Source organism: Schistocerca nitens, chromosome 3 (assembly GCF_023898315.1).
Source record: "Schistocerca nitens isolate TAMUIC-IGC-003100 chromosome 3, iqSchNite1.1, whole genome shotgun sequence".
In the NCBI taxonomy this organism is placed as follows: domain Eukaryota; kingdom Metazoa; phylum Arthropoda; class Insecta; order Orthoptera; family Acrididae; genus Schistocerca; species Schistocerca nitens.
In genome coordinates this window covers 260772642-260787666 of record NC_064616.1, presented here as the reverse complement: position 1 = coordinate 260787666, position 15025 = coordinate 260772642, and positions in this window count along the sequence as shown.

Below are 15025 nucleotides of genomic sequence, written 5' to 3'. Positions count from 1 at the left end.
ATTCAGAGAACTGAAGATAGTATTAATTTTCACTGTAAAAGGTGACAAGATAGCATCAAACCCAGGAAACAAAGCAAGCAGAAATTTACTGGCACCAGAATATAATCTAGACATGTTGTACTAATTCTGAATGCAATTATAACAATTTTATGAACACAACAATATAATATACATCGGTGTCCATGAATGCCACTTCAGTTGCTTAATGTTATGGAATTTAAGCAGCCACGAAGCTGAAGACTAGAAAAATTGTCTTGTGTCAGACTGAGTGGATGACAGAATTTATGGTAAATGATAACGATTTACATTAAAAAGCTATCACTATACAATATTAATCAGAATAATATTTTCCCAATTTAGATCTATGCTGTGCCATATATTGATAATTTGTTGTAACTCCAGTGGCATCCTAAAAACTAATGTGTTCTACCTCTGGCGGTAAGTAGTGCAATGATTAGACATTTTGAATCAACTACAGGGGATTTCGCATAGTGCTGACACTGTGTTTCTATTTTGCAGCTAACTTCCCAAAAGCAAATAAGTACAGTTTCAGTTAATAATTTCTTAAAGCAAATATTCTCAAAAGCCATTAATCTGATGATTATTGTTCTTTTTTTCCTTTTGATATGGTGTTATCATGAGTGTTATATCTGTTTGTGCATATCAGTGAACATACTGATTATGGAGTCACTTGCCACACCCTTCTCCCTCCCCTCCCCCCTTCCCCCCTCTCACCCCCTTCCCTCTCTCCCTCTCCTCTTCCCCCCCTCTCCCCTCATGTTATGATTGTGTTCCTCCTCATTCATATCAGCCACTTCTTTTCTTTCTCATTTTTCATCTGCTGCTTGGAACAGTTGTAACTCCTCCACACTTTTTCACTAATCAGATATATCATCTTGATTTTGAGCACTGTTGAGAGAAACAAGCTCTTTTATTAAATTGAATGACTTTCTTGGTGATTCATCACAAAGAACTGTTCCTGTCATTCTACTACTGGCACACGGATACTTGCTTCTGAATGTTGCTTGCTCAGTTTCTGTACATAAACTGATGTCTACTACATCTGTTTTTTCTTAAAAACTCAAGACAAGAAACACATATACTGATATTCATGTTTCTTCTCATTTTAAGCATTTTTAGCAGGATTTATTAACTGTTGAAATGACTGAAATTATTTATCCTTAAGTATTCTGTTGTATCGTTACTCGAACTTACTGACAAAACATAGTTATGTAGGTTTTGTTAACTTGTTTTCATTATGAAATAGGATGTTTTCTTTGTCTGTTAGTCTGCCTAAAAATTTTCAAAGATTTATGTGTAAAGAATGATTACTACTTTGTAGTTTATTAGTGCTTGTTCTTTATTAATTTGTGAAAAATAATTTAAAAGGCTGTAATTGTTACAATTGTTACTTTTGTCCTTTGTGTGTGTAATTGAAAAGGTACTCATGTTGTGTCAAATGAAAAGTATACTAGCATTGTGACAAACCAATGGCTGTGATTGCTCTGCTAGTGGGCAGTAGTGTAATTATTTCCTATTGATATTGTAGTACAAAATGTGTTTCTGGATACTGTGTGGCTGTGGAGTAAGATTCCCAGGATTTTCACTTTGTTATTTTTGTAAAATATAAATGAAAAAGATACTGTTACAGGTCAGTTGAGGACTAGACATTTAGCTGTAAATGTTTATCCATCGGATGCACTATGCACTAGAATTTTGCACAGTTCTCTCATGTGAACACATCTTCAGAAAATCTGATTTAAAGTATTGTATTACATAATCATCATAGTTCTCAGAAGCTATACATGCATGTAGTTGTGGTTTGTGGTTACCATACTTGACATCAGTATGACTAAAAACTGAATTATGTTTGATATATGGGATTTCCAGAATTTTGAATATTATGTTTGAAAAAGAGGTCTCTAGTTGCTCTTAAAATGTAGCATATGAAATAAGTTTTTACGTTATTTAATTATTCTGAAGAGCCATGTATTGTGTTGAGTAGTTGTATCACACACAGATTACATCTTGTCTTGCAGAAGAGGTCATTAGTTATGATCAGACTGTAATTTATTTTTAATTTTAATTTAATTTTTTTTATTGTGCACAATTACAAAAATCATTTGACATTTTACTGGCAGCGGTCTTCCATTCTTGAGCCAGGTTGAACCATGGGGAGACTCAGTTCGTATGATGTCTCTTTCGTACTTCGTAACTTCTGAATTCTTTTTGACTTGTTTCCTCTTAGTCCATTGTGTCTTTAGACCCTCCAAATATCTGTGTCTTATTATTTTGTTGTTGACAGTATGATCTTCCTTTCTTATTACCTTCCATCCTTCTTGTTCTTCGGATCTCACCTGAATTTTAAGATAATTTTATTTCCCCTCATTATTCCTTGCCATCCTGCAAAAATTTGCTGAGCTTCTGCTGTTTCTTCTCTTTTTCACATACAAACTTTTCCTCTCATTTTCCCTCTTAAAAAACTGGTCTTTCTTGAGTTTGCCTTCAGCTTTTAAAATAAATTGTATCCTTTCAACCTCTCCTTTTCTAGCTTTCCCTGTGCTGCTTATTGGCTTTGTGTGAGTAATTTAATGAACTACTTCTGTGCTTTCTTTCAATCAGGTTTTCATCCTTTTGTTCGTATAGCCTGTTGTGTCTTTTCTTCTATATTTCTCAGAAACTCTAGAATCAAATTTTGCACATGTCTGTGCTTTTGCTCCCTGAGCTTAGGTTTAACATTTTGTTTTCCTTTTTGCTCTGCTTCTCATACCTTTGATTCACTCAACATGCACAAAACACTAGAAAACTGCACAAGACACCAGTGCAGCTTTGATGAGCACTCTTCGTCTACTTTAACTTTTTGTAATTGTGACTGTATATACCATTCAACTCTATTCTTTGGCTGTCCATTAAAAGAAAGGCTGTTGATCATTGCTGTACATCCTCCGCCCCTCAAATTATGACCCAGTATTATGAGATAATGCCTAGAATATCGATGTCTTCTGTTCGTATATATCTGTGAGGTTTGCCACTGGATTACAGTCAACTGCTGCTTCATATGATATTTGGTTAAGGGAAGAGCATGTAAACATTATCACAATAGGCAGTGATTAAAAGCTGCAAAGCTGAAAGTTCTCGTGTATCAACTGAAACTTTCTGTGAACAACAGCCAATTATAAGCATCATTTGGGACATTGTTCCTGGGAATCAGTGATCATTAAATTAAAAGTTTTTAAATAAAAACAGTCTACGATTGCATGTAAATTGTTAAAATTTTAAAATTTGTTGATCAGGTGACCGGTTTCGATTGTGGTACGATCATCAGACTATTAGAGCTCCATGATGACAGCTGGAGAGAGTGGCGAGGAACAGCCCTCTATGCAGTGACAATAAACACTGCAGTGTTTAACAACTTACATGCGACCCTAGACTGTTTTTAAATAAAAACTTTTATTGTCTGTTTCTGTTTTATGCTGCTTCAGATTCACACTCTTCACACAGTGGAAAACTGAAAAACAGCAAAATGAGCTTTCCGTTTAGAGCACCGAAGTATTTATATTTCCACAGCAATAGCTTCTGTTTCAAAATGCATGTAATCAGTTCTGTGTGAAATGATGGCTAAATGTCAGACTACAAAAGTAAAAGTTCAAAGTAATTTTCTCTCTCTCACTTATTGAGACTGACCACTGGCCCCTCAGTGCCACTATCCTCACAATTTGATATCCTTTCCTATCTGATTCCTCCTGTTTTTCCCATGTCCTGAGGTGGTGTGGGGGGTTGGGGGGGGGGGGGGGGGGGGGGGGAGGAGCTCTGATCTCTGTTGATGCTTGATGACATAATGTTAATACCTCCTGCTTTCATTGGCCCCAGGTGATAATGTAGAGATTGCTTTCTGGTATCTCATTCCTTCTTTTTCTCACCTGGTGCTCTCTGTCACACTTATTATTATGGCTCAGTGTCATACTTCTCCTACATCCATATGTGTATTTCCATGTATCGTGCTCTGTTAGCCTTTTAATAAGATACCTGGGCAGTATTAACAGCAACTGTCAAAACACATCACATCTGGTGTATCTGACAGTAACCTCTCAAACAAACATATGGGTAAATTGTTTCTCATGTCAACTACCGAATGAGGTGGTGCAGTGGTTAGCACACTGGACTCGCATTCAGAGTGATGACATTTCAAATCCCCCTCCGGCTGTCCTGATTTAAGTCTTCCGAGATTTCCCTAAATTGCTTAAGGCAAATGCCTGGATTGCTCCTTTGCAAGGGCATGACCAATTTTCTTCATTATTCTTCCTTAATCCACACTTGTGCTCCATCTCTAATGACCTCGATGTCAGTGGTATGTTAAAAACTAACCTTCCCTTTCAAGTTGGCTGACCACGAACCATACATATTAACCAACACCCTGCTTCTCCATCCAAGCCCCGAATCAATCTTTCTATTATCATTGTGATTAACAATATTGGGACTTGACTTCTCATGCATGGATATAACAGGTGTCTTGTGTATCATTGAGGTAGCTCCAGAAAAAACTGGAAATTGTAAGGTCTGGAGCAACTATTGATTTGGTGTGATACTAATTCAACTTTGAGGCTTTTTGTGTCAATAATTAGAAAAGAAACAGCATTGGGTGATTCATTTGTACTACCTGTACTTTTTAAACTTGTCTTGGCAATTATACTCTTCTTCAATATTGACACTTTATTCTTCACTATAGATCAGACATTTGATCACTAAAATCAGTGGCATTGGTCTCCATCGTGGCAATTTTTATCACTATCTTCCTCATTCAGCTATTGGCACAATTTCATGAAAAGGCATGTGGGATAGAAATATTTCCACCTTTTATACAAACCTCTTCATTTTTGAAATTGTCTGGCTGTAAATCTCTGGATTGTAACAAGATGGTAGATGTCAATTTGAAGCATTATGGTTGTGAGTGGGAAAGTGTTCCTAGTCTATGCTGGGTACCTCCTTCATCAATTTTTCATGAAAGGCGGTCAAATGAAAAGCAAACACCCACCACAACAAAACCGTGGACAGGTTCCATTCAGAAGCAGTCACCACACATGTTAAGACATTTATCCCACTGGGAGATGAGACCATCAACTCCTGTTTTGTAAAATGTGATCGGTCACTGGCAGATCCACAACTGCACCCATTCTTGCTCTTTCTCATTCAGCTGAAACTGACATGCAAGCATGTCTTTCTTCAGCCCCCATTGATGTGAAAACAATTTGATGAAAGACTCGGGCTGTACGGAGGATGTTGCAGTGTTTCCCAATCAAACTGCTCAGGTGTTGCCTTTAACCGATTGGCAGTGTGTGGTTATCGCGCACCAGGATGATTTAGTCTAACATCATTCCTGGGCATTTTGTCTATGGCACATCACATTTTCTGCAAAGTTTCCTCATAGTGCTGCACATCGATTGTGGTTCCCTGCTAGAGGAACTCGATCGGCAGAGGGGATTTCTTTGGCAGGGGAAATATGGGATGTTTCCATTGTTAGCTTTGCCATTGGCCCTCGGGCTTTCGGAATGCACTCAGACGGAATCATCCTGTTGCATGATAACTCCCTCCCCCACACTGCCCGCAGGATGAGGTTACAGTTCAGCAGCTTTGATGGGAAACACTGCAATGTCCTCCATACAGCCAAGGCCTTTCACCAAGTGATTTTCACATTTTTGAAATCTGCACTCATGATATGTTCACCAAATACTTTACACTAATGTATAGCGCGTACTCTGCAGGCAGATCATGTGGTTCCAGTACACAGGTCATCACGTTGTCTGGCTGTAAATTATTGGATTGTAACAAGATGGTAGATGTCAATCTGGAGCATTATGATTGCGAGTGGGAAAGTGCTCATGGTCTATTCTGCGTATGTCCTTCATCATTAATTCTTTTATGAGGGGCAATCAAATGTAAAGCAACACCCACCACAACAAAACCATAGAATGGTTCCATTCAAAAGCAGTGACCACACATGTTAAGACATTTATCCCACTGGGAGATGAGACAGTCAATTCCTGTTTCATAGAATGTGGTTGACCACTGACAGGTCCACAACTGCACCCATTCTTGCATTTACTCGTTCAGCTGAAACCGACATGCATGTCTTTCATCAACCACCATTGATGTGAAGACAACATGATGAAAGATTCAGGCTGTACAGAGAATGTTGCAGTGTTTTGCAATCAAACTGCTGAGGCGCAGCCTTTAACCGATTGGCAATGTGGGGTTATCATGCACCAGGATGATTTAGTCTAACAACATTCCTTGGCATTTTGACTATGGCACATCACATTTTCTGCAAAGTTTCGTCATAGTGCTGCGCATTGATTGTGGTTCCAAGCTAGAGGAGCTTGATTGGCAGAGGAGATTTCTTTGGCAGGGGAAATATGGGATGTTTCCATTGTTGGCTTTGCCATTGGCCCTTGGGCCATCGGAATGCACTCAGATGGAATCATCCTGTTGCACGATAACTCCCGCCCCCCACACTGCCAATAGGAAGAGGTTCAGGAATTTGGTTGGGAAACTCTGTTACGTCCTCCGTACAGCCGTGGTCTTTCACTGTGTGATTTTCACATCTTTGGTGACCTGAAAAAGTATGTGTGGGTGCTAGTTTCAGTTGGATGAGGAAGTGTAAGTGTAAGCGTGAGTGTGATTGTGGTTCTGTCAGCGAATGAAACAGGTGTTGATAATTTTGTCTCCCAGTGGGATAAATGTCTTAAAGTGTGTTGTGATTACTTTTGAATGTAGCAATTTCATGGTCCCATTGTTGTGGGTGTTCAGTTTTCTTTTAACTGACCCTTATATAATCATCAGTATAGCTGCTTGTTGTATTTTTAATTGGAAGAAATTTTTTCCATTTGACTGAAAAATTCATCATCAGTTTAGGTACGTGACCATTCAACCTTCACTTGTAATAAATTCTGAGAGATGTCTTGGTCGCAGATGGATTTATTTATTGTGACGCTTTTTGATACATCATCTTCAGGAAACAGTGGCAATAAAAGACAATACATAATTCATAAGTAAGATATATGGCAAAGAAAAATCAAGTATCAACAAGAATGAAACTCGTACCGAAAAGTAAGTGCTTGCAAATTGGTCAAAAATGCACACACTAGCAAGCAGTACAAGCAAAGTATAGACCATCATGTGAGGTGTACATATTAAGTACAATTTCTGAAGCTGTTAACCATGAGAAGTCGCATGCCTTTGCTGCTCTCTTTGACATATGGCACAACTTATTGCAGTGTTAACTGAAACAATAACACAGGAATATATACAGACTAGCAATTGAACAGTAAAGGACAATGTTATTTATGGCTGGCGCACTTTATACACAGGCTCGCCCACTCGAGGGTTAACTGCATCATAAAGTATGCATAATAAAAGCCTCGAATTCTGAGAGATGGATGGAAGAGGGAGATGGTGATGTGGGGGAGAGGTGAGTAGGAAGGAGGCAGGGCAGGTTAGGTGGGAGGGTCTGTAGGAATGGGGGACTAGAGGGTTGGTGGGAGGGGGGGGGGGTGGAAGGAAGGAAAAGTGGGTGGTGAGGAGGGAGGGAGGTGGAATCTTTTTATTAGGAAACGTAACAGCTATATAGCACCTCCTCTCTCCCCTTACTACTGCTCCCCATTTGTGCTGCATCCCCCCCTTTTTCTTCCACACCTCCCTTCCCTTTGGTGCCCCCTTCCTTATTCTCCTCCCTCTTCCTTTTACTCCCCATTATTTCTCCCCCCCCCACCCCCCTTCTTTTTCCTCCCCTTCCTCCCCTTCCTCCTGCCCCTGCCCCCCCCCCTTACTTGTGCCCCCTCACTTCCTTCTGCTCCCCTTCCCTACAGTCCCCCATTCCTCCACCCCCATCACCCCACCATGCCCTTCCTCCCTCCTACTCACCTCCCTATCCACCCGTCCTGCCCCCTGCCCTCCCTCCCTCTTCCATCCATCTGTATGAATACTGGACATTAGTATGTATTCTTTATGATGCAATTTTAAAGTAAAATAAATCATAATTTGGTTCTCTCTGATTCTCTCTAGAAGAATACTGTGATTCACACAGTCAAATTCCATAGATAGGTTGCAGAAAGTAGCAGCCACCACTGTTTTACTGTTTAATGTTTGTAAAATTTGATGAATGAACATTTAAATGGAGTTCTTGGTAGAGCAACTCTTCTGATAGCCAAATGGTGATTTGTTGAGGATATTATTGCTGCTCAGGCGAGATACTATTCTAGAATACATGAATTCAAAAATTTTGGAAAAATTATGTGGGCAATGAAACAGGTCAGTAGTTATTGACATCTCTCATATTGCCTTTCTTAAAGTGGGGTTTGACCGAGCGAGGTGGCGCAGTGGTTAGCACACTGGACTCGCATTCGGGAGGACGACGGTTCAATCCCGCGTCCGGCCATCCTGATTTAGGTTTTCCGTGATTTCCCTAAATCGCTCCAGGCAAATGCTGGGATGGTTCCTCTGAAAGGGCACGGCCGACTTCCTTCCCTAATCCGATGAGACCGATGACCTCGCTGTTTGGTCTCTTCCCCCAAAAACCAACCAACCAACCAGCCAAAGTGGGGTTCGACTATGGCACATTTCAGTCTCTCTGGAAAAATTCCTTGAGTTAGTGATGCAGCACATATTTCAGATAAGACCAGCTTTATTGTATGGGAACAAATCTTTAGTATTCTATTGCAAACACCATCAAAACCAGATGAGCTTATATTCTTGAGAGCATATAAAATTTTCTTAATTTCAGTAGGAGAAGTTGGTGATACATTCATACGACTGAATTTTAAGAGAGTTTTCAAGATAGTGCTGTGGTTTTTCTCTTGAACTGTTTGTCTCTATACTTTCTGCTATATTTAAGAAATGATTATTAAATATATTTTCTAGCTATGACTCATCATTTATAGCCATTCCATTCAGTTCAGTAGTGATGTTATCCTGTTCTGTGGCTTGGTGTTGTCTCTCTCGTTTCACTACATTCCATATAGAAGTAAGTCGTTATCGAAATGACTGATTTCTGACATTATGTGCATGTTCCGTGATTTCTTAGTAACATTTCTTATTAATTTTGAGTGGTATTTGTATTGTACAGCTACTGCAGGGTCTCTACTTGTTCTTGCCAGCAGATACATTTCCCCTTTCCTTTCCAAAATACTTAATCCCTGTAATGATCCATGGCTTTTGAATGTCCTTTCTGATTACCTTATGTTTGAAAACTATTTTCAAATAATGATATGAACTTATGTTGGTATAGATTAAACTTCATCGCATGTTATATCTTGTAAACTTTACTTAAAAAAATTGCCCTGGAGTCCTTAATTATTCTAACTGATTTCCACTGAGCAAGATCCATACTGTGAGGCACTATGTTATTTATCCTCACTAACTGTGCATCATGACAGAGAGAGCATTTGTTACTGGTTAAACAGTTATTTTTTTGCTTTGAGCTTCACTGAGAAAGCATTATCAATTAGGGCCCTACTGCCTTTATCTACCCATGTTGGAAATGTAATAACAGAGATCAAATTGTAAATCCACACGAGGTTTCAAATCACTTTTTTTATCAGAATCCTTTAGAAAATCTACATTGATGTCACAACAAGCTGTTAACAGCTTACTGCTGTCTGACAGGTAGCATTGTAAAGAATTGTGATTTATCTTAAACATTTCAAAATTTTCCAGTGAGGATCTATATGCAGTTAGAATTAAAATTGAAATATTTTTCAGTATTATTCAAGAATTTAAAGTGAACTATTTTTCAGTATTAATTCACAAACACAAACTTCTGTGTGTTGAGCTCTTCAAAATTACTTGTCTCAATGTGTTTGAATATGTGTTTTGTCTTAATATATGTAACAACTCCTGCTTTTCCCATATTAGTTCTGCTTGAATAAACTGCTACAGTGTAATCTTTTGTATGTAAGTTACATAACCCTGTGCATATTTCATGCTCAGATAGATGCAGGATGTCTATCTTTTCAGAGCTCTGTAAATTTTCCACCCAAGAAGCTCTTTTACTTTATTTCTCAATTCTCTAATATGTTGAGGAAATAAGCTAAATTTACTTCTCTGTGCATTCTTCAACATTTTGTGCTCGTCTATTATTTTGACTTCTTTCAAAACAGGGTGCCTGACTCCTGATCCTAATCTAAAAAAGATAAGTCCCTGACACCAGTAACCACAGGGATGTTGCTTTTTGTGGTGGTGGCTCCTGTATATTATCTGCAAGAAGCTCAGCCAACCTCTTTTTCCCTCTCCTATTCAGTTGTAACCCGTGTCTACGTGTCTAGTATATCTCCAGCTCCCAATTGTAGTAACAGGTGCTGCACTCAGATGGGATTTCATTTCACTCATCATTTTATTGCCCTAAAAAGACAAGAAAGCAAAAAAAAAAAAAAGACATTCTAAATGATCAGCATGTAGCCTTACTTACAAAATAATTTGTGAGTATAAAGTAACTCATTCCACATTGTTATGATTTATCATGCAAAATGATACATGGGATATGAAACAAACAGACTGACTGCGTGACTGAAGACCTGTGTCCATTTTGTGTTCTAATTGTTTTTTTGGACACCAGATATACCGAGTCAAACATTTGAAGCACAAGCAATAGCACTGAAATGCGGTAGCATTTATGCTGTATTTTATTGAATCTAAAGGACAACATAGGACAATAGTCTGCCTTTCAGCACTTAGAAAAGTCCTACTTTTCATAACTGCAGAGTCAATACTGCATAAAGTGTCTTCTATTTACATAAATGACAGTAGTAGATGTTTTATTTCAGAGCTATTCTGGAACAAAACATAATTTACATTTTAGGGAACTTTTGGACTTTGGTTGTTGGAAAACTCAATATTAAGAGCTAGAGAAAAGAGATGCAGGATGATATCTGCATACCAAAAATTATACTCTGTGATGACCAACTGATTGTTGTTACTGGAAAATGTGAGAGAATATGCAATCATTGGTTATAATAGACCTCAGATTTGTGGTCAGAAATATTTCATAGCTTTAATTGGAGACTGTAATTGTGTAATTCTGACAGGTATCGTATTACATTTAACAGGAACCATTGTGGAAGCCTTAGGGCAGTGATGATGATAAAATAATATGTCATTTTTCTCTAACTAGAGTTTATAGCATTTTTATAACTGCAAAATTGTAAGTGCCCATCTATCTCTGTTATTGTTCATATTTAAATATTGTTATTTTGATAGAGCCTTATTGGAACTGAAAATAATGTAGACAAACTGTTGTCTTGTTTCTCACCTTCTGTACTCAGAGGGTGGAGACTGTTTGAAGATAAATCAAAGAGATGGACATTGGTGTGCAGTTTGTGGCTGTGTTTCCTATAATACTCACCTACCGAAAAAATTCTACTATGTGGGAACTATTTTGTCTCAAGTCTTTCAGACATTTCACATAGAGAAGAGTCTTTACCATGTTGTGCATACTTGGAATGCATAAACGCTTTCATTGCTCTTTCTCTCATTCCTGAGAGTAAAAGGAGAAGTAGAACATTAGTTTTGTGTAATAAGCCAAAGCTTGTCATGCCAAATAAAAAAAAAAAAATAAAGTGTGATATCCATGAAAACATTAGAAAGAGAGATGTATATAATGAAAACAGCACATTTGTGGTCATTATGCTCAATTCTTTTGAACTCTAAATTATTTTTGAAGATGTATATCATGTAAGGACTGCAGTGTATTTTAATGTGTACTTTCAAATTAGGTATCTTAACTATTGTAATGTGTCCTAGATTATCACACATTTAATCATCTGCATTTTATACAGACTAATGGAAGTGAAATATTCAAGAGAAAAGTATATGTATATATATTTATGTTATCACTATATATTTTAATACTGATAAGTAAGGATGATAGATTAAGAGGATTTTACCCAGTAATGGGTTTATCAGTATTTTTCCATAAAAGAATCTCTGTGGTTAAAATGTATGTCTGCTGGCTCTTGTGGCTGTTGTCACTGGAACTAAAATCTTCTGGGTGGTTAGACCACATCATATTTTCTTCTAAATGATAGTAGTTTTGACCCCTCTGCTGCAGGATGTTGTGGTGTCCTCTAAATGATAGTAGTTTTGACCCCTCTGCTGCAGGATGTTGTGGTGTCCTCTAAATGATAGTAGTTTTGACCCCTCTGCTGCAGGATGTTGTGGTGTCCTCTAAATGATAGTAGTTTTGACCCCTCTGCTGCAGGATGTTGTGGTGTCCTCTAAATGATAGTAGTTTTGACCCCTCTGCTGCAGGATGTTGTGGTGTCCTCTAAATGATAGTAGTTTTGACCCCTCTGCTGCAGGATGTTGTGGTGTCCACTGTTGATTGAACACTGTTGTAGACCAGTGCCATGTCCTCTTATAAAAAGGAGACGTGGGATTATTGGGTAAAATTCTTGTGGCTACCATTGGTGAGCCATCATCATTAGTTAGTAAGTGAAGTATTCCCGCCCTTGCCCTTTCTAACCAATGATAGTGACCCACCATGTGTTACACGTTCGGCCAAAAATTTCACAATTGCTCTCTTCTGTTGTAGATGTCTATGCCAACCACATTTTGAATTACATCTAATAATTGTTCTGTTGTTTCTGTCATTTTGCAGCCACTCTGCAGTGCAATTGCTGAGGAGTGATTAATGAATTTATATTCGCTTTTGTTCTTGTTTTTTTTTCTGTTAAATCATTCAAACTGTAAGTTTTGTTCTTGCCTCTAGTTGTTCAGTTGGTTCATTTAATGAAGATCATTGTTAAGCTGCACTTGGGCTGCAGTAACAGTGTTTCAAAGTAAAAATTAGTATTTTATTTGCAGATGCAAACATTTTTCTAGACTCCTGATGACAGAAACATGTCTGTGTCATTCTTGGTGTGTTTTAATACAAAATTGTTTATAAATGGTAGGTGCAAGCAAAGCATACAACATATTTCATGTGAACTTTCAAAGTGTGTGTTTTACTTGTACATTACACGTAATTTATAGCAGCTTTACTTGCATGTAATTTATACAGAATCTCTTAAATAAATCCTAGAAATTGGCAAAATATGTTTAAGTATTTCAGAGTTAAATGTGTGTCATGTATCAATCATTGTACACTTTACATGCTGATGACCAAAGAAATTGTGAAGAAAAGAATGGAATAATTGTATAAAATATTTGTCACAATACCATAACAGGAATATGATCTGCATTGTACCATTAAAATGTTGATGCAGATGTCTCAGCTCAATTTGTTATTTGTAGCTGTTCCTCTGACACAGTTTTTATATGACCTCTTTTGGTGGTGTTCGTAGCAATAACATGGCTTACGAGAAGGGTGTGTGTGTGTGTGTGTGTGTGTGTGTGTGTGTGTTTTCAGGTCTTGGCTGTGCCTCTGTTAACACTGTAATACTGATACACTTCAAAGTTTCCTCACTTTTCCATCTCTAGTCTTTCAATATTTTATGGTATTCAAAGAAATAATTTTTTTAATTTTTAAATATTTACATTATTAGTATTTCATAAAAGAAAATGCTAGTAAAGCAAGGTGTATACTAATTTTTTGAAGTACAACAAAAAATGTTTCTTTTACTTTTGTTAAAATATAATGTGTTATCTTCTTCAGCAAGTATTTTTGTAACCTTGAAGTTCCATGATACTGTAAAGAAATGTGTATCTGTGTTCATAGTGCTCAATATATGTATTGATGTTGTAAATTTGTTGTTTCATAAGATATAAACGTGGCTTTCATTGTATTTTGTGTATGTTGTGATTAAATGTATTATTTATATGTTTTTGTTGTGTTGTTACTGATGTTCATTCCCCAGAATTTTGCCCATGCAGGTAGAGGTTGTGAAATGCACAAGGACATCACAGTGAGGTACAGGAAGTAAAAATTTAAAATTGCAATTGTTAAGAAGGGGAAGACAAACACTATTTTCTTTATTGGACTGGTGTAAATAATTGTTAAAGTTAGAATGTGTGTGGGACGGGGAGTGGGTAGGTGGGTGGAAAATAGAAAAAACTGGATAATATACCATCAGCTGGCAAGATCAGTATTATCTTTGTGCCAGGCATTGGGAGGAACTAAATACATAGTAGAGTGTGAGTTACCACTGCCAGAGTTGAAGCATTTGTGTTAATGTTTTGGCAGGAAGAGCACAGACAGTCGAGTTGAAGTAATGAATTGCAGCTTATGAATAAAATCCTGTAGGAAGCACTAATAGTGATACCTTATGGGGAAGGTTTGGCACTGAGACAGATATGAAAGTAACAGTAAGGGGTGCAGAGTAGTGAAAGAGTTGCAGAAGTTTGACATAATGAAAAATAAAGAAAGATTAGAAAATTGGAAGGGTGTTATAGTGTTAAGTTGGGAATATCTTTTGTAAGAAGGCATCATCCTCATACATTTTATAATGAAATACTAACACCATTAAAGAAGTTAGTTGATGATGTAAGGAATCATAGGCAGTGGGAAAACTGGCACTGAAGAGAATTTAAGCATTTGAGATGTGGTGCTACAGAAGAATGTTGACAGAGTGATAGGACATGCATTAAGACACCAGGGAATAACCTCCATGGTACTAGAGGGAGCTGTAGAGGGTAAAACTGTAGGGGAAGACAGAGATTTGAACACATCTAACGAATAATTGAGGTCGTCAGGTGCAAGTGCTACTTTGAGACGAAGAGATTAGCGCAAGAGGATGAATTTGTGGTGGACAGCATTAAACCCATCAGAAGACTGATGAGAGAGAGAGAGAGAGAGAGAGAGAGAGAGAGAGAGAGAGAGAGAGAGAGAGAGAGAGAGAGAAAAAAGAGTGTGCATGATGGGAAACAATCTTATCTTGTACTTAAATTTTAGCATTGCCATTAAAGTATGTTCCCACCTCAGTCAGCAAGAGGAAATTTTCATGCAGGTGGCATCTCTATCGGACCTTTAGGGTAGTCTTCATTGCATACCATAATCATCAGTACAACAAAATAATAAATACAGGAGTGAGCAAGTCAC